General features: G+C 46.8%; 1 protein-coding gene across 1 annotated transcript in view; it reads left to right on the forward strand.

Annotated features, from left to right (window-relative positions):
- The first annotated feature begins 5,665 nt into the window (after positions 1-5,665).
- The window catches only part of TBL1X (transducin beta like 1 X-linked), a 202,678-nt gene continuing 188,827 nt past the window's right edge, over positions 5,666-19,516 (forward strand). The window contains 1 exon segment of the mRNA XM_075999432.1: positions 5,666-5,816. The gene's annotated coding sequence lies outside the window, so the exon portion shown is untranslated.

The following is a 19,516-nucleotide window of genomic DNA, read 5'->3' on the forward strand; positions in this document are numbered from 1 at the left end:
GGAAAGGCTTGCCTGTGTGCACTTTGAGTAAACACAGGCAGCAATGTTTATCTACTTATTTTTTGGTTTGTTTTTGGTATTGGTGAAAGGGTGGGATCGAACTTATGTACCACTTTAGAGGCACCATGGCTGGGGTTACATAGGCCATGGTTTGGGAACCAGAGGAGCTGGATTTGTGTGTGTCCTGCTTCCTTTAGTGGGAGATAGTCTACAAGGCCACTGTGGAAGGCAAAATGTGGTCCCCGTGTCCTGATCCCTTGAAATCTGTGACGATATCACCTTCTGTGGCAAAAGGTTTGACTTTGCAGATGTGACTAAATGAAGAGCCTTGCGATGGAGAGATTGTACTGGGTTATATAGGCTGTATGTCCTGGGTTGCATAGGAGCTTCAAATTTAGAAGAGGCAGGCAGAAGAAGAGGAGGTCAGAATACTGTGATGTGAGGACTTGACCTTCTGTTGCTGGCTTTGAAGATGGAGAAAGGAGGTCATGTGCCAAGGAAAGCTGGCAGCCTCTTGACACTGAATAAGGTAGGGAAACAGATTCTCCCCTAGAGCTCAGAAAGAACAGGATTCATCTGACACCTCGATATTGGCCCAGCACGTTAGTGTTTTCTAGAGAAACAAAACCAGTATATATATATAAAGGGATTTATTATTAAGAATTAGGCATGGTGGCTTATGCATGTAATCCCAGCACTTTGAGAGGCTGAGGCAGTAGGATGGCTTGAGCCCTGGAATGCGAGACCAGCCTGGGCAACATAGTGAGACCCCATCTCTACAATAAATAGAAAAATTAGCCAGGCATGGTGTTATGCACCTGTAGTCCCAGCTACTTGGGGGACTGAGGCAGGAGGATCCCTTGAGCCTAGGAGTTGGAGGTTGCAGTGAGCTATGATTGTGCCCCTGCACTCCAGCCTGGGTGATAGAGTGAGACCCTGTCTCTAAAAAAAATAAAAATAAAAAAAAATGAAGAGGCTTGTTATTAAGGTATTGGCTCATGAGATTATAGAGGCTGAGAAGTTCCATGATCTACTTTCTGCAAGCTGGAGCCCTAGGCCAGTGGTGTAGGCTGACGACTGGAGAGCCAGAGAGATGGTGGTGTAGACTCCAGTGTGGGGCTGAAGGCCTGAGCATCAGGAGCATGGAGGGCAGGAGAAGATCAATGTCCCAGCTCCAGCAGTCAGGCAGATGGTGGGCGAATGAACCTTCCTCCACGTTTTTGTTCTATCCAGGCCCCTAGTGGGTCAGAGGAACCTCCCCACGGTGCAGAGGGCCTTCTGCTTTACCCAGTCCACCAATTCCAACACCAGCTCTCATCGGGACACACCCAGAGATAATGTCTAATCAGATATCTGGGCATCCTGTGGCCCAGTCATAAGATTAATGTTATACCCAGTGACACGCATTTGGGACTTCTGACCCCAAGAACTGTCAGATAATAAACACATGCTATTTTACACCATGAGGTGTAATTTGTCACAGCAGCAGTAGGAAGCCAACCCAGCCACTAACCCCTCTGAAAATAGCTTTTTCCCTTTGTAAACTGAAAATGATCATGATAATATCACCCGACCTCTTCCTACGTTACTCAATCAGTGAGTGCGTGTTGGAAGATGTTGCGAAAACTATAAAAACTTTGCTAGATGGAAAAAATATATGCAGTTCCCTTTGATGGAGCACTGTTCCTCCCACCCCAGTTCCTCCTTGGCTCCTCTCAGGACATCCCCTCTCTGAACAGTGGCCTGAGTCACTGGCCATTTCTGCTCTCTAGACGCCATCACCATCAGCAAACAGAATGAGCTGTGTCGAACGTTTTGATATTTTTGTTCATGATGGAGTTTTTGCATGAATTTTGAGTTTTAAGCCATGGCATTATAATATTATTTATCTTGCTGACTGTGTTTTTGGCACCCCCTTAAGCCCCCTTCACCCTAGTGTCCTGGGTCCTGTGCCCTGGGAGGGACAGGTGGTGGGATTAATGAATCCAGGTGGGTATGCGGGCAATAGAGGACACAATTCCAGCTTGCACTTTTCCCTGGGGCAGCAAAGGTCCTGGGAGAGGTTTCTGGAGCCCGTGAACTTGCACAGGGAAAAAGTTTGCAGCTGTCCGATCATGAACAACTAATTGAAACTTAGTGTTTCTGGTAACTGTAACCACAAAGGGCAATGACCAATGATGGGAGCATTTACAGTATTTGTACTTTGTCACCAATTTGCACCACTAGAAATAGGATGTGTGTTCACAGCAGAGTGCAGTAGAGCAGACTTTGTTTAGGCTCACTGCTACTTCGAAAGGGAAGTTATCAGAATCACCTCTACTTCCACCTCTAGAGATTGCAATCCAACGTACTAAAAAAGAAACACATATGTTACTATATTAGAATTCTCAAAAATATTGGATGACAGTATTTTAATATAATGGAGTGGCTTTGTAATCTTATGTATGATTGGATGTATTTATGTACCATTTTATGCATATAGAAACAGTATTCACTAAATTGCTGTAGAAGGTCTGAAGTACAGAAATGGCCACAGACCTCTTCCCTCAAGTTTTAACCACTTGAGTCTGGTTGTCTCCTCTGGATATTAGAGATAAAAATCTCCGACCTCCAGGGAGGATCTAGGAGAATCAAATATGATAACATACATGAACACATCCATGCCAAATGGAAGGTGTCCTCGGTATTCAAATGATAGGAACTGAATATGAAATTCTAAATGGAAAAAAATAGTAAAAACTCATATGCATTACTTTGCAGGGGCCGCTAGACTGAGTGGCTTAAACAACAAATTTATGTATTTTCACAATTCTAGAGGACAGAAGTCCAAGGTAAAGGTCTTAGCAGGGTTAGGTTCTTCTGAGCCGTCTATCTGTGGCTTGCGGATCTCTGTCTTTTCCCTGTGTCCTCATGTAGTCATCCCTCCATGGGTGCCTGTGTCCTAATCTCCTCTTCTTAAAAGGACTCCAGTCAGACTGGATTAGGGCCAACCTAATGACCCCATTTTAACTTAATTACCTCTTTAAAGACTCTATCTCCAAATATAGTCACATTCTAAGGTGCTGGGGGTCATGGCTTCAACATGAATTTTGGTAGGGACACAATTCATCCCATAACATCAGATTTAAAAAAAAAAAGTATTAGGTGCCAACCCAGGTCGAGGATGCAACTGTCTTCCTACTCTCTTTCTTTATTTAAAAAATACACTATTTTTTAAAGAAAAGTTTTAGATTTACAGAACAATTGAGCAGGTAGTACAATTACTATATCCATTCCCCCCCCCCCCAGCTTCCAGTGTTATTAACATCTTAAGTTAGTGTGGTACATTTGTTACAATTAATGAACCAATACAGATACATTAGTGTTAATCAAAGTCCAGAGTTTACATTAGGATTTCCTGTGTTGTACATTCTGTGAATTTTGACAAATGTATAATGACATGTATCCACAATTACGGTATCATATAGAATAGTTTCACTGCCCTAAACATCCTCTGTGGTCTATTTACTCATCCCTTCCTCCTCCTTGAACCCTTGGCAACCATTGATGTTTTTCCTGTTTCTGTGGTTTTTCCTTTTCCAGGATGTCCTGTTGCTGGAACCATACATACATAGCCTTTTCAAGCTGGCTTCTTTTTCTTAGCAATACTCATTTAAAGTCCCTTCTTTTTTTTTTTTTTTTTTTTTGTGGCTTGATAACTCATTTCTTTTTGCGTGCTCAATAATATTCCATTGTATGGATATGCCACAGTTTGTTTATCCATTCACTTATTGAAGGACATTTTAGTTGCTTCCAGTGTTTGATGATTATGAATAAAGGTTCTATGAATATCTGTGTGCAGGTTTTTATGTGAACATAGTTTTCAACTTAGTTGGGTAAATACCTAGGAGCATGATTGCTGAATCATATGGTACTACTACTCTTGGGTTTGTAGGAAGCTGCCAAGCTGTCTTCTGTAGTAACTGTATAGTTTTACATTCCTACCAGCAACAAATGAGAGCTCCTGTTGCTCTGCATCCTGTCAGCATTTGGTATTGTCAGTTTTTTGGACTTTAGCCATTCTAATGTACCTAGTGGTATCTCATGGGTATTTTAATTAGCAATTCCCCAATGATAGATGATGTTCAGCATCTTTTCATATGCTTGCTTGCATCTGTATATCACTTTGACTTTTTTTTCTGATCTTTTGCACATTGTTTAATTGGGTTATTTGTTTTCTTATTGTGGAGTTTTAATAATTCTTTGTATATTCTGAATACAATCCTTTACCAGACAGGGATTTTGCAAGCATTTTCTCTCAGTATGTGGATTGTCTTTTCATTATCTTCACAGTGTCTTTTGCACACTTTTAAAATTTTAATGATACCCAACTTGTCATTTTTTTCTTTCATGCATCATATTTTTGGTGTCGTATCTAAACAGTCATCACCAAACCCAAGAGCATCTGGATTTTCTCCTATGTTGCCTTCCTAGAGTTTTATGGTTTTGCCTTTTACAGTTAGATCTATGGCCCATATTAAGTTAATTTTTGTTTTTTGTATAAGGTATAAAGTCCCTGTCTAGGTTTTTTTTCCCCCTTGACATGTGGATATTCAGTTGTTTCAGCATCATTTGTTAAAAAGGATGAATTGCCCTTGTTCCTTTGTCAAAGAGTAACTGAGGATATTTGTGTACAATCTGACTGCCCTTTAATTAAAATTTTGGGTACTGTTTATGGGGAATGCTAATGACATTTGTTGCAAGCAGATTCTTGTTTCCCCCCTGCCTCGTCAGTACCTGAAAATAAGATATAAAATGTAGCGAGTGGAAATCATTGTTCCTGCCTGTTAGCATTTAGTTGTCTCAGAATGCACCTACTCTTTCCAGTTCTACTTTATTTCCTCGTTTTTTTTTTTTTCCTCCCCCACTGCAGGACTGCACATTTGAAAAATCACAACAACAGAATAAATAACAGTCTAATTTACCACTACCTACCAGCCATCTAGCATTTTGAAAAAAGAATTTTGGTGATTTCATGATAAACACAGGCGATCTCTTTTCATGTTTTAGGTCTCTCGAACTGTCCCTTGGGGGCCAGTGAGTCTCTGTTAACAGCGCCAGACTCCTTAACTGCAAGGAGATCGGTGGGATTATCAGGAAATATCAAGCAGGCAAGATGGATCCTGAGCTCTTGCACTGTTGGTTGCCAGAGATCATCCGCAAAACCCGGCCACACTGGGCTCCAGTTTGAGAGTGAGGATTTCCACCACTTTCCCACACTTTAAATGATTGGCATCTGTCAGGTAATCCAAACATACAAAGAGGCCTTTTAACCAAGTTCAGTTTGGGATTTCCAACTGCTAAGGACGAGCTGGGCTGGCAGGCCTTGGGGGCCAGTTTCGCTGCGCAGCTACTCGAAAGTGTGCGGTAACCGAGGGCCGCGTCCCCGTAAAGCCGAGAGCTGTAATGATGTCAACTTGTTATTTACTTTCCAAATCTGAATGACTGAGCTAGGCGAAAGAAGAATCAATCAACCACAATGTGACCCTACAGGCGGAAAAAACGCAGCGCTCCCACCAGCAGGCGGTGGGGGAAGGGAAGCACGTGTAACCAGGGCAGAGTTGCATCAGGAGCTCGCTCGGGTTTTCTATTGCACCCTTCGTTTTTCGATTGCATGTAATACCTCAGCATCAGTCTGCACAAGCCCAGGGAGCCCGGGAGCAACGCAGGGCAGGCTCAAGGCAAGGCCCCACCAAGTCCTTTTGGGGGGCTTTGAAAGGCTACTGACACATAATAAGACACAATCTATTCTGCTGATTCACAATTATGGAGACTGTGTAAGTGTGTATTTTTTATTGATGTGCTCTAATAATGGTGTAGCAACAGTCGTTTTACATCATTGACGTTTTACAGCAATATTTCTCAGGGTAATTTTTGGGTCCGCCTTTTTGATGGAGGACCGGCCCCTTAAAAACTCACCTCGGGTTCCCCCCTCCCCCAACAAGCAGAAGAACAAATGGTCCAGTGTTCCAGGAAGGAGCAAGTGAGGTTGTAGTTTAAATTGCTTAGTGTACTGGGCTTTGAGCACGAAGCTCATTAGATACCAAAGGGAGGGGCGAACTGATTTAAAAAATTTTCTACGAGGCAGACACCAAAGGTGCTGGGGAGGGGGGGGGCGGATATTTGTCTAAATGAATTAAGGCCGCGAGTGGTGGGGAGCCGTCACCGACGTGGAGGGGAGGAAGGAGCGCTGGGGACTTGGGTGCACCAGGGCTGGGCCCTGTAAGCCATTGCAACAGAAGACACTTTGCAAAATCCCGAGGTCCGAAGCCTGGGGGTGGGGTGGGGTGGGGTGGAGTGGGGATGGGGGTGGGGTGAAGAGGTCCGCGGGCTCAGGTTCCCCCAAATCCTCCCCACACGCCCCCACACCCGAGTTGCTGGCGCCTACCCGAGTGTGAGTTCCTCTCTGAGCATTTCTGGCTCTTCCCGGGAGGTGTTAGGTGTTTTGCGAAGGTCGACGCTCCGCCTGAGCCCCCACTTTTTGAAGTGGAGGGAGGAGACAATTGGGGTGTCTTCTAAATCCCGAGTTGTGAGGGAGATACACTCTCGGGCAGTTTGCCGGGACTTCGGTAGGGCCAACTGGGCGGCTGGGGAAGGTAACACTTTAGCAGTGTCCTGGAGTCCCCTCCCCTTGGAATCCGCGGGGGTGGCCTGGGTTCCAGTCCCCTCCAGGCAACTGTGGAAAGGCTAGGTTTGGGACTCGGTGGGATTAGGCCCGGGTTCCTCTCTGTTCCCTTAGAGGCCACGGGTAAGGGCAGGGATCGGAGCAAGTAGGGAGAGGCCGGGGTTCCCCTCACCCACTCGGCGGGGGGGAAGGGTGGGTTTGGCGCGAGGGACTGTAGGGACGCTGGTCCCCTGTCGTGGGGGAGGGGCAGGGCTGAAGTCCCTACCCTCTGCGGGAGAGGGGCTGGTTCGGGACGCGCCCCCCCCAGGGCGCTGGGGAGGGGCCGATTGGGATGCCGGTTCCCCTCCCCCGGCGGTGGGGGAGGAGCAGGCCGTGGTGGCTGGGCACCCCTTAGTAGTCCTCCTGGCCGGGGTCGGCGCGCTCGCGGCCGCTCCCCCGGAGGTCACTGCCCGTGCCGGTCTCTCCAGCCGTCCCGCCCTCTCCCGCCGCCGCCACTCCCGCCCCAGTCCCCTGCGCTCGCGAGCTAGGAGCCGCCAGCGCCCCCGCCCCGCCGCCGCCGCCGCCGCCGCCGCCGCAGCGCCCTCCGGCCGCCATTCGGCACCGAAACTTTCCAGCGCCCGCGCCCTCTCGGGGACTCGCGCGGCGGGGCGGGGGCGGCCCGGGGGCGGCGCTCGGCTGCTCCGGGGCGCCGGGCCCTGCTCGGCCGCGGCACGGCCCGGGCTCGGCGACGCCCGGCCGCAGGGAGGCGCGGAGCGCGGCCGGGCGCGGCGGCGCCGCCACAAGTTGCGCTGCTCGCGGCGAGGTGAGTGCGCGGGGCTGGGCTCGCCGGGCGCGGGGCTGGGGGGCGCGCAAACTTCTGTGGCGAGCGGGGCTCGGCGTCACCTCGGGGTCCGGCGACGGATCTGGGCACCCGGACGCTCCGCCCGCCCCCGGGACTCCTGGAGGGGCAGGTCCCCCACTGTCCCCGCGGCGCTCGGTCCGGGGTGCGGCGCTCTCTCTGGAGACTGAACAATACCCCGCTGCGGCCGCTCCCCAAAGTGCTGGAGCGGTGGGTGCGGACGGAGGCTGGCGGGGGGCGCCTTTGTTTTTGGGCGGGGGAGGCAGTCGGTAAGTTTGGGGAACCGCTTGGTCTCCCCCACCCCCGGTGCCCCTTTGTCTGCCGATCCTGGGGCTCGCTGGGCAAACCTGCGCCCCCGCGGGTTGGGGGATCTAGGCGGGATTCCCCCCTGGGGGAGGGGAGCCCCGGTCTTCCGGGGTGCGGGCCGGCCGGGAACCGGGTGGCGGCTCCGCCGCGCGGAGAGGAGTGAGAGGCGGGCGAGGCGGAGCGGGCCCCGTGTCTGCTCAGTTTCGGAGGCGCGGAAACTGTCAAGGAAGTCGGAAGCCCCCTTCACCCGCCACTCCCGGTCCAAGCGCGGGGACCGGGCTGGGGGCGCCCCTGGACTTCGGGCGTCTGCGGAGCGCACCGTGCAGACCTGTTGCTCCTGGACTCTGGCGGCGGTGGGTTGGGGGTGTCCCCCAGATCCTCGGCCCTGGCCCTGGGGGGACCTTCCCTAACGGAGGGGCGGGTGGTCAGAATAAGGGGTGCGCCTTGGGGAGTCGGTGGTCGCTGGGTTGGTGACAACTTTGGGTCGCTGGAGGCCTGCCACTCTGGGATAAGGGCCTGGAGCTCACGTGCGTCGCTTGTGCGCGGTCTGGCCGAGGGCTGGGGCTTGCTCAGGGCTCGGCCTCGTGTTCTCCGACCTACTGCGTCGGACATTGCACACAGTTAGGGTCCAAGGGTTTCTGTTAGAGTCGGTGATGTTCTGGAGCAAAACCTAAAAGGAAACAAAAACCCATCGCCTTTGGTATCTGCAGCTGTTTCTGCTTTGCATTGTCATGTGTGGCTTGACCTGCCTTCTGGGTGTTTTCCCCTGACACGCCGCGCGAGTCCCCGGTTTAAGCTGGAAGGGGAGGGCCGGGACTAGGGAGGGGGAGGGGTGGGGGAAGGGACCGGAGGGGAGCTCCGGTTAAGGTCCCAGGCGGTGGCTTAGCTGTAGGAAATAGCTCTTGACGATTTTATGAAAAGTTTACAAGAAGTCATTTCTAGAAAAGACACAATTAGGAGAAAAAAAAAAAGAATGTTGAGTATGACGGTTTTATTTAAAGGTAGTCGTGTCTCAAAATGTGCTGCAGATTTTTGTGGAAAACCACCAAGCTGTGTTGCTAATACAGGGATAAAAGGTGAAGTTCATCCCTTGATCTCATTATTAAAATGACCCCTTAAGGCGATTGCAGGCTTTAAAGGAACACACACCTGAGGGACGAAAGTGGAGAATTTTGGTGTAGTGCTGTGGTCCTGGCTCCCTCACCCCCTACATCTTACCCCCTTACTGGAACTCAAGAGAAGTCTATACTGCCAGGAAAGAGTAGGAAGGGGTTTACAAAAAATTATTATTGTAGACATGCTTAGAAGTTAATGTATCAAGATCTGGAGTTTTTTCATTAATTATAACTGTAGCGCTGGTTCTATACAGGAGCATCTTAGTTAGAAGATACATTTCCCCTTTATGGTCATGGACAAATATTTATTAAGAAATGCACAGAGCTGCTGCTAGAGGCCAGGTCCTCTGCTAGGCCCAGGGGACCCAAGAGCAAGGCAGCGTGGGGGTGAGGGTGGGGGGTGGCCCACTCACTGACAGTAGGGTGTGCTACTAGGATCCTTGGGTATTGGGTGTTCTTATTCTTTTATCCAAGGCTTGGTCGGTCCAGAAATTGTGAATATCTCCCTTAAATTTTCACACATTGATCTCTAAATCTCCCAGATCTTTTTACTCCTCCTGGAGTTTGGGCTTTTTCATGAACTGTATAGGGATATTTTGTGATGTCAGACTTTGGAGTTGCATTTGGTTTTGAATTCCACTTTTAGCAGAGCCTTGGTTTTCTCATCTGTGTGATGGCATCGTGAAACTGCCTTGCTGGGCTGGTAGGAGGGTTTAAATGGGCTTGAGAGCAGATGGTGGTGAATAGAGCTCCCTGAGTTCATCTCCAACAATGGCAGGTAGCGTCATGACAGGCAATGTTTGTTGAGAAGAACTGCCTTCATCCCCATTTGGCCTGACCTTGTGAAAGGGCCATGGTGTTTATGGTCTACCGTTGACCAGTTAAGTAACCTTGAACTCCTGCAGCTTTTCTGAGCACCACTTCCTATGAGTAAAAATAAAAAGGAGAACTAAAATTGTCCTACTGGATAGTTGAAGGAGCTAAAGAGAATGCATGTGGAAGTTTTTAAAAAATATAAAGCCTCTTGCAAATTTTAGTTGTTGCTCGTGTGCAAATAGAATAATTGCCTGTATGTTACTCAGATGCCATACACTGAGGATTTTATAGGCATTCAATGCCCTATGGATGGCAATCATTGTTTCTCTTTTGCAGCGGAGGACGCCAACACTCATAGATATTAAGTAATTTGCTAATACTGTACCTAGTGGAGGGAATATTGTCTGATTCCTGAAGCCCAGCACTTAATCTGGGTGTTATTTTGCCTTTTTCTGTCCCACCTAGTGTGGATTTTGTCACTTGGAGACAAAAGATCTATAAATTATATGTACATACATATACAGGAGAATCTACATTGGTTGTGTTCATAGAGATCCATGTATTATGTATGGACATATCTCAACAGAATCACAGAAGGTTGACCACAGTGGAGTGATTGTTTTCTTCTATAGCTTTGTCATTGCATATGGCAGCCACTTGCCACATATGCATATTTAGACTTAACTGAAAATAACAGTTCTGTTCCATCAGTTCCACCAGCCATATTTCACGTACCCTGTAGCTGCTTGTGGCTAAGTGGCCACCATATTGGACAGCACAAAACGTGCAGGAAGTTCTGTTGCAGAGCGCTACTCTCAGGAAGCCTTGCTGAAGAAGACAGTCAAGAGAATTGGTGTGTTTTTTGTGGGGGTGGGGGGTGGTAAGGGAGAGGTTGATAAAGTTTGCAATAACTCACAGATAGACCTACTTGTTTTTTTGAAAGACCCATTTCAGCCAGTGATTTGCCCGCTGAAAGTGGTTTTGCCTGCTGAAAGTGGTTTCAGCTGATGGGTTCTTAACCTGAAATTGACAGCTGTGAACGCTAGATTGCGGTGCTTTGGACCGATTGATTTAGAGTTAGAAAACCAGAGCGCCAAGCTTGAGTTCCCCGACTGGGTGTTGTGCTTTGGGCAAGGCATTCAGCTGCTCTGTGTCTTGGTTTCCCCAGTGAAAAATGGCACTGCGAGTTTCCCTGCCTGCCGGAGTCCTTGGGACGGTGTAGGTGGAGGCTCATGCCAGGCTGAAGGTTCCCCTGTCAGTGAGCATCCTGTGCCAGGAGCTGTAGTGCTAAACCCAGTCTGGTATTTTCAAGCCCTTGCTTGTCCTGCGGGGTGCCTCAGGCTCCCTCATCCCCTCCTTGCAGTTTAAGCCCTAAGTATTAAGGTTGAATCTCTTGAGGTCAAAATCTTCCCTATTAAAAGGCTGATAAGGAATCCTTCCAACAAGGTAGATTTCACATTAGTCAAAGTATAAAAAAAAAAACAAAACATGGCCAAGTATTAGCTGTTTCCCCCGTACACAAGACCCCTGAGTCAGGGTGTTATTTTTATTTCTTTAGTGGATGTGACATTTGCATAGTTCTTTGCAGAAATTTTATTTGCTAATGAGGCTGGGGGAGAAACCGGCTCTATGGGAGAGGTGACTTCCCAGAAGTGTCCTGCCATGAGCCTCTCACTTCGGCTTCTTGTCAGGACTCTGGTTTGTGCTGCCAGCCGTTGGCTGAAAGGATGCACACACCTGGGTGCCCAAGGGTCTCCAGTGGCAGGACGAGGATCCCTCCTGGGGAGGCCCTCAGCAGTGGGCCCCGAATGTCACAAGTGCAGATTCTTGGCACCGTTACCTGCAGGGTGGGTGAACACCTCAGCTAAAACTTGGGGTTGTCTCTTTCCTGGTTTCCTGCCAGGCTGTGTACACAGCTGTGCTGTGCCCTTGGTGTGGCCCTGTGGCCCTCCGGCCTAGCTGATGATCACAGTTTCTCTGCCCAGCGGGAAGAGACCATCCCTGCCCTGCTTTCCTGATACCTTGCATTGGCCCTTCCTTCCCCCGGCTTAAAAACAAAAAGTAGTACGCTCCATCCAGTGCGCTGTTAATCTTTCACCACCAGATACATTTGAAAAATAGTTTCAATCAGGAAGCAAAACCAAGGGCATTTTGTAAACCACCTTTTTTAAGTTGGAAAGATAAACTTTTTTTTTCCTCCCGTAACTATTTTCAATGTGAAGGAAGTAGCTGACCCCTTGAGCCAGAGACTGGGGCGAGTTTTTTCCTGGGGTCTCAGCCCCCTCTCCCTCCGGCCTACCCTTTCCGTTGGGCACTGCCATATGGACCGTGCTGGCCAGACTGGCGAACCTGAAACCCACCAGAACCAGAATAAAAGCTGGATGTTGGGAAGGATATAAAAAGCCAACATGTTTGTAAAGGGCAAGGAGAGAGAGCCTCGCCTGAGAAAAGGACTTTGAAATCTCGAGGGAGAAATGCAGTCATTAGTAGTCACTCCTTGGCTGCTGCGTGGGGGGCCAGCGGGGACTTGACTTCAGAGGACCCGCGCTGGCACTCTCCTGCAGCGCCCTTCTGTGCCTTATCTTTGCCGTCAAATATTTATGGAGAATCCCCAGTGTGCCTGAAGGTTAAGAAATGGAATTGGAGCACGTTTAAAGTTAAGACAGGAGAGAATATGTTTATTGTACAAAGGAAGTTGGGTACCATTTCCCTTGAATGCTTAGGTTCGTTCTTGTCAGTGATCAGAGAGGTCGAGATGGTTTAAGAGAAAAGGAAGTCTTAGAATTAAAGATAGAGAAGAAGGTTGTTTATGGAAATGGGGTCTTCAACATGGAGCTCCAGAAAGTTGCAGCTAGCTAATGGTTCTCAATCGGGGCACTTTTGTCCCCGTCGTCAAGGGGCATCTGCCAATGTCTGGAGACATTTTGAATTGTCACAGCTGGGGATAGGGATGCTCCTGGTATCTAGTGGGCAGAGGCCAGGGACGGGATGCTGCACAACGCCCTGCGGTGCACGGGCCAGCCCCACCACAGAGAATGACCTGACCCCAAATGCCAGTGGTGCCAGGGTGGACAAACCCTGAATTATATGGTCAGCTGTGCAATTGTATGTATCAAGTTCTAGAGTTGTCAAGGTTCACACGGTTTAGGGAAACCTTTTATTAGGGAATAAGTTACAATAGCTGCTGATGGATTCACTAAGAGTTTCAGGTGCTCAGAGGACAAAGGGAAGGGGGTGGTGGAAAGTGGACTTTAGAAGACTGATTATGAATAATGCCTGTGAGTGTTGGCGGGACGGGCTGCGTGTCGCCCAAGCTCTGCCTCATGCCAGTGTCTTACAGCCCCAAGTACAAGTACACCCTGAGTGCGTGTTTCTCAGTTTCTTTTAGTTTTACTGATGTCATCACAGACTTACTAGGTCTTACTTTGGGTCGGCTTCTTGGTGCTCTTGGGAGTGTCAGTAGGAGAAGGGCGTCCAGGGTGTGGTCCTGCTGCGGCCTGGGTTGTCCTGAGCCAGCCCCTGGCCCCCACATCCACATGAGCCCCAGTGGAGCTCCAGGCTCTACCTGGTCGCGGGGATTCTGGGTTCCTGCCAGACCCGGGATCTGGGGACAGCTGTGAGGGAAACTTGGTGTGCAGCTAGCTTGCCATGCACGGACTGCATCTCTGGGCAAATCGGTGAACTCTAGCCTTAGCTTTCTCATTGAGAGAAGAGAATGAGAGAATAAAATCTATTTCTCCGGCTTGTTGTATTAAAAGAGAGAGAATTTTTATAATGCTTGGAGCACCATGTGCTTATATTTTCCCCTTTTCAAAGTTGGGTGCTGGGTCTGGCGATGTCTCTATCAGTTAGGATGGTCTCTGGTAGTTTGCTGCTTTCTTTTCTTATCTTTTCCTTCTTGAATTTCAGGGCTAGTTATCTGTGTAAAATGCATATAATTATATCTGTATAACTTTATTTTAAATCGCCATATGGTAAAGTTGGGTGTTTTTCTCCTTGGGTGTACAGTTCTGTGTGTGTCGATTGGTGTGAGCACCACTGTAGTCACGATGGAGAACGAGTCCCTCTCTGGGGAGGTGTTGGTGCACGGCCACCCGCCCCGGCCCCTCCCCTACCTGGGGCGCCCGCCCGTCTGCTCCGCTGCCCAGGTCTCCGGGATCCCGTTTTCTTTAACACATGATGAAATGCTTAATGTGAGTCCCTCTGCTCTTCTAGAACCTTCCTAGACCCTTCACTCTGGTGACAGGTGAACTTCATGCCTCTGCACACTTGGCCACCCAGCTTTCCTCAGGACAGCAGGTTTTGCACTGTAGATGTTATCAAAAGCAAGGAAAAGAAGAGCTTGTTGCTGCTTACTGTGTGTGAGAAAGTACCAGGGGGTTTGCTGAGGCTGCTAAAGATCTGGTGTTTCTTCTGTGCCAGGAGTTATTGCAGCCATGGTGCTTGAGAAGGGGCAGTTTGGGATGCCCTTTCAGAGGGTGTCCCCTCACGTTGACTACTGAAAGACACTTTGTGTGTCAGATGTTTCAGGAGTTTAAAGACCTGGCTTTAGTTTCGCACACAAGGCTCATGTTTGTTAAGAGCCTTTGCAGTTTTCCCAGTGGGTTAATCATGTGAATACAAAATAGGCTAGAAATGTTAGATGAATTCCTGCATTCGTGCTTCAGTGTAGCTGCTCATCTACATTTTGTGTTGGGCCATCATTTCACTTTTTGTGATCTCAAAGGAAGTGTTTTCTAGAAGAATCCTTGTGGCAGCTTTCTTTGGGTGGTTTGCCTGGCTGTGTGAAGTCGCAGGATCTGCGCGCGTCCTCTCGGGCAGGGCAAAAGGACCGGATGGGCAGCTTCAAGGCTTGTCCAGGTGTGAAGATTTCAGTGTGGGAGCACGACCCTACTTCAAGGTCGGGAGGCCACTGTTTTTCTAGACTGGTTAAGGATGATGGTGGTTTTATGTTAGCAAAATGGTAGGGTCCACTGACGGCTATTTATTTCTGCCTAGACCCTCGCTTTTCCCACGACTAAAATAAGAAATGTTTTGGTAAACATTGATAAGTTAGTTGTGTGTTTTTGTTAAAAAAAAAACAACAAAAAACAGTTGAGAAGACAGTTTGGTTGGGTGCCTCTGGATCATTCTTGGGAGTCCTGGAGTTTTCAGTCTCAGGAGACACTGTCACATAAGCACAAACCATGCTCACGGCAAAACTCCCCGTGTTTATTCTTGACCAGGGTGTCTGCCTCGAATTCCTGTCATTTTTTCCTATCGTGGTGGATGTAGCTGGAATGTTTAAAAGAAAACATGAGAGTTTTCTTTGCTTGTTTCCCTTAAGGCTGGAACCTAGAATGTGACCCCAGATTGCTGGTGTAGATGCGGCCTCATGTCCTTCTCAGCTCCAAGAATGGGACAACTTCCTCAGGTCTGTTGAAGACTGGATCCCAGCGCCATCCCTGTTAGTGACAGGGCACTGCCCCCCTTCCGGATAGCGGATAGCGTGACTCTTCCTGTTACCAACTTAACCTGCTGTCATGAGGCTTAAGTCCGTGTGAGCATTTGGCGGTGTTCAGTTGTGCTTGAATGTCCTGGTGGATGAGAGTTTGGACAAAAGGAAGCTTACTGTCTGCGGTGCCATTTTATTTCTTAAATCAATAATAACAAACGCTTTACGATGGCCAGGCCATTATAAGGTCATTTTAAGAACTGGAGAAAAATGGAGCACAACTGAGCCGTGATTTCCATGTTTAGTGTGTTGTGGGTAATTCTCAGTCCCGACCTGGACCCCTCTGCTCTTGTAGCCATCCTTACTGTCTTGACATCCACATGAAGATGAGAACGAAGTTGAGTGGAGGTCTGTCACCAAAAATATCGGCAGTGCCAATATGCAAATGTAATTCCCAGCATCCATAAACATCCAGGTGTGTTCAGAGTTTCAGACTGTACTTCGGAAAAGCAGTTGAGGAGGAAATTTATGTCCCTACCATTTGGTTCATTGGGGAATGGAATAAACTTGGGCTCTTGCCTTAAGTTCTTTTTTCAACAGAGTATTACCAGACATTTTAATCCTACTCAACTTTAATGCCAGCTCTATGTCAGTAAAAACTCAAGAATTCAAAAATATAAACTTGAAAATGGCAATTGCCAATTTCTGAAAGTTGCAGGTCAGTCTGAGACATGGTTTCGTTTAACTCCCAATTTGATTAGGAAAGAAATGTCACATTCGGTTTGCATTTCTAAGTCACTGCTGATTCTATGCCAATTCCAACCATTTCCAGTGATCTGTATCATGATGTTTCAAAAAGGCTAAGCCAGAAGAAGTAACGTTTGAGGTGCACCCAAAATAAAATGAAATTGATGAAAATAAGAAAGAATGATCTCACATGTGTCCAGTTCTTGACAGAAATTATTGTAGACCACACAGGGAGAAGCTTGTGGAAACTAGAGTTACTTTTACATTTCATGGGACACTCATAAATTTTATGGCACCCTGAGTATGTTTTTTTCTTTTTTTTCTGTTGCCCAGGTTAGAATGCCATGGCATCAGCCTAGCTCACAGCAACCTCAAACTCCTGGGCTCAAGCGATCCTCCTGCCTCAGCCTCCCAAGTAGCTGGGACTACAGGCATGCACCACCATGCCCGGCTAACTTTTTCTATATATTTTTAGTTGGCCAATTAATTTCTCTCTATTTTTAGTAGAGACAGGGTCTCGCTCTGGCTTAGGTTGGTTTTGAACTCCTGACCTCGAGCGATCCACCCCCCCCTCGGCCTCCCAGAGTGCTAGGATTACAGGCGTGAGCCACAGTGCTGACCCTGAGTATGTTTTCTTTAAACTAGACGTTCCAAATTTGGGGGGGGGGCAGAAATGAAGAGTCTTAGGTTTACTTCCCAAAAGGGCCTCCCAGGTGAGTTTGATGCCCTCTGGCAGGTACACAACAAGATTTATTGGAGTGCAGGAAGAAACTATGAAAATGTCTATTAAAAATTAATACTTATCTATTTTTTTGTTCGTGAAAATATATATAATGTTTTATATATATTTAATAAATGAATTTTATGAGTTGGGGGCACATGCTCAATACTTTTTCACTGATAGGAACATGCAATGAAAAACATTTTGAGATTACTGATTTAAGTCTGCAAAGGCTAGAAGGAGCAATTAAAGGCCCTGGATGTAGGCAGGACACAGTTGTAGCCCACTTTTCTTCCAGTTTCAGCTGCCAAGGTATGTGTGCATGAAGTAACTTTGAGATCCACCAGCTTGAAGGTTGGACATTACTCCAGAGAGACAGATATTGGTGATTTGACTTAGGGACAGGGAAGAAGGAACATGCAAGAGGAGGATATTGTGCACATTTTGGATCTAGTGGATTTTGTATGTTACGGGTACATGAGGAAACCTTGGAACAATGCTGTGCTTTTTAAGCATTTTATGACTCTGCATTGTTTTCATAATCACTTAATTCTGTTTATAAATCAGCTGCTTTCATTGAGGGTACCCTTGAACTCTGGAGAATTTGGTGTTTTTGTTGAAGAAGTGGTTCAGATTTGGGTTGTGATAAAAGTTGGTGGGTGCCTTAAATCTAGCTGTTTATTTGTTGTTTTGTTTTCAGAGACATATTTATCCATCATGGTTGTTATTAAGTCCCTTTTTGTCTTTTGCATTTCATATTACAGGGTTTTCTTTCAGTTTTTAAGAGAAAACTCAGTTGATGCCGTGTTACTGGTATAGCAGTAATGTATGTGTGAATAAATGTAAGAACTATATACACGACTCAGACCACGTTGTGGAAGTGAGAAGTAGGGCTCACCTCTAAATGTAAGGTCTGAGCTTATTTGCTGAGAATAGCTGAAGGTTGGGTTTTTGTGAGACTCTAAATGCCAACCTCAAGTATCAAGTAGTGTCAGGTTTCCAGACCACGTTTTTTTGTTTGTTTAACTTGTGGGGATTTACATGTTAGCTTTTTTTTTCTCTGTGTGTGTGAGTATGTGTGTGTGTGTGTAATTGTTGGTGTTTGCATCTGTTTCCCCTTTGTGAATATTGAATTTACAGTATAACTTTGTATATAAAATGATGATCAGATACTTGCCTAGTGCATTAAAAAGCCCATGGGGAACAATACTTGTAGATTTGTAGATTTCTATATACCAACAGGACACTTTACGCCAAATGTCATTAACACTTGCCAGGATCTATGTAGACATTTCATGTGAACTTTGGTAACTGAAATTTTTGTGTCTACTTAAAAAACCCTGTTGCTTCTCTTTATAATAATATTCACAAGGCACTCACTGGAAAGAGAAGAGAAACAGGAAGTAGAGTTTTTTACGCTCTAGATTTATGCACCTGTCTCTACTCTCTAGAAGTCAACACATTGATGCTCCAGTGAGAACTTGAGTTACAAAGAAGTGTAAAGCAGAGGAAAAGGTGTATTTGGGAATGTGCCGTATCTGCCCCCATTGTCCAGCCCCTGTAAGAGAAGAGAGAAATGACACAGTATTTTGCTTTTAGCCAGACACATTGTCCCTTAGACGGGTGGTCTTGACTTCATGTTGGAAGCAGGTCAGCCGGTCGCCACTGAATTGCTGCAGCTCTGCACTGGAGTCCTCTGTGTCTTTGTTGTTGAGTGATGATGCTAATAATTATTTGTTTGATTATTTGCCAGCGAAATCATCTGACATTATATTTCAGAATGTATCTCGGAAAATGGCCCTGAACACGCTGTTCTGAAGCCTGCACCAGAGTTGACTTTGTTTCCTAAGTGGACACGTGTGCACCTGTCCTGTGTGTCCATCTAGGTATAGTTTCTGGGAGTGTGAGGTAGAGGTGGATGGAGTTGGAGTGTAGGGGACTGGTAAGGACAAATGGTAAAACCCCAGGGACATGAAATCTATGAGTACACTAACCTTCAAGAGAGACTATAAAAAGAAATTAGTTTATAGCGTTGTTGAAGTACCGTTTACATAATTTACAGCAAGGAAAGCAGTTACTTCTCGTTAGGAAGAATGGGGTTATTAAAATTAGCTCTCTTTATCTTTCTACAGAAATAAAAATCAAATGAATTTTCGTTCAGATAATTATATGCGAAGCTTTATAATTGGAAATTTGAAGTTAGCGAAATTATATAACCTTCGTTAATTACATTAGTGTACTCAAACTAAATATAGAATAAGATTAGCTCATGGAAACATTTCATTTTTATCTCAGTCAGTACAGCTCACATCCACCCAGTAGTTAGTTTCTAGTTACATTTCGTAATTTTTTGAACATCCTGGACATGTTTTCAGAAAAGATAGTTGAAACAAGGGACTGTGTGTTTTAATTATTTCCCAATTCATCTTTAAGTGTAAAAAACACAGGGTAAATTGTCCTTTTTGAATTTTCTTTCCTCTGTTATATGCCTGACACAGCAGAGAAGCAAGCCGGGGTCATTAATCCCATTTTTCTTTGTGGCGTTTGTTTTAAGGGAGACTTGGGCTCAATTCATAGCTTGCTATCTAAAAGTAAATGTTCAGCCTTCTCTCATTTCCTGTTGTGTTTGCTTTTCCATTCAGTGTTCTATATTTGGACGACAAATGTATTTTTCTGTATGGGTTTCTGGTAACCCAGATGCTCACTGGAGTGGATTTCTCTCCATGCACACCTCTGGGTTGGGCAGTTGCGAGTGTTTGGCTTTCTGTGCCTCATCGAGTGGAGTTAGATGCAGACGTGTCCTTTCCAGTTGTTAGTAACTCCCTTTGCAAGCTATAGGTGCCCCGTTCCATTTGGGTTTGCCGGAGATGTTTGC

This window comes from Microcebus murinus, chromosome X (assembly GCF_040939455.1).
Source record: "Microcebus murinus isolate Inina chromosome X, M.murinus_Inina_mat1.0, whole genome shotgun sequence".
Taxonomy (NCBI): Eukaryota; Metazoa; Chordata; class Mammalia; order Primates; family Cheirogaleidae; genus Microcebus; species Microcebus murinus.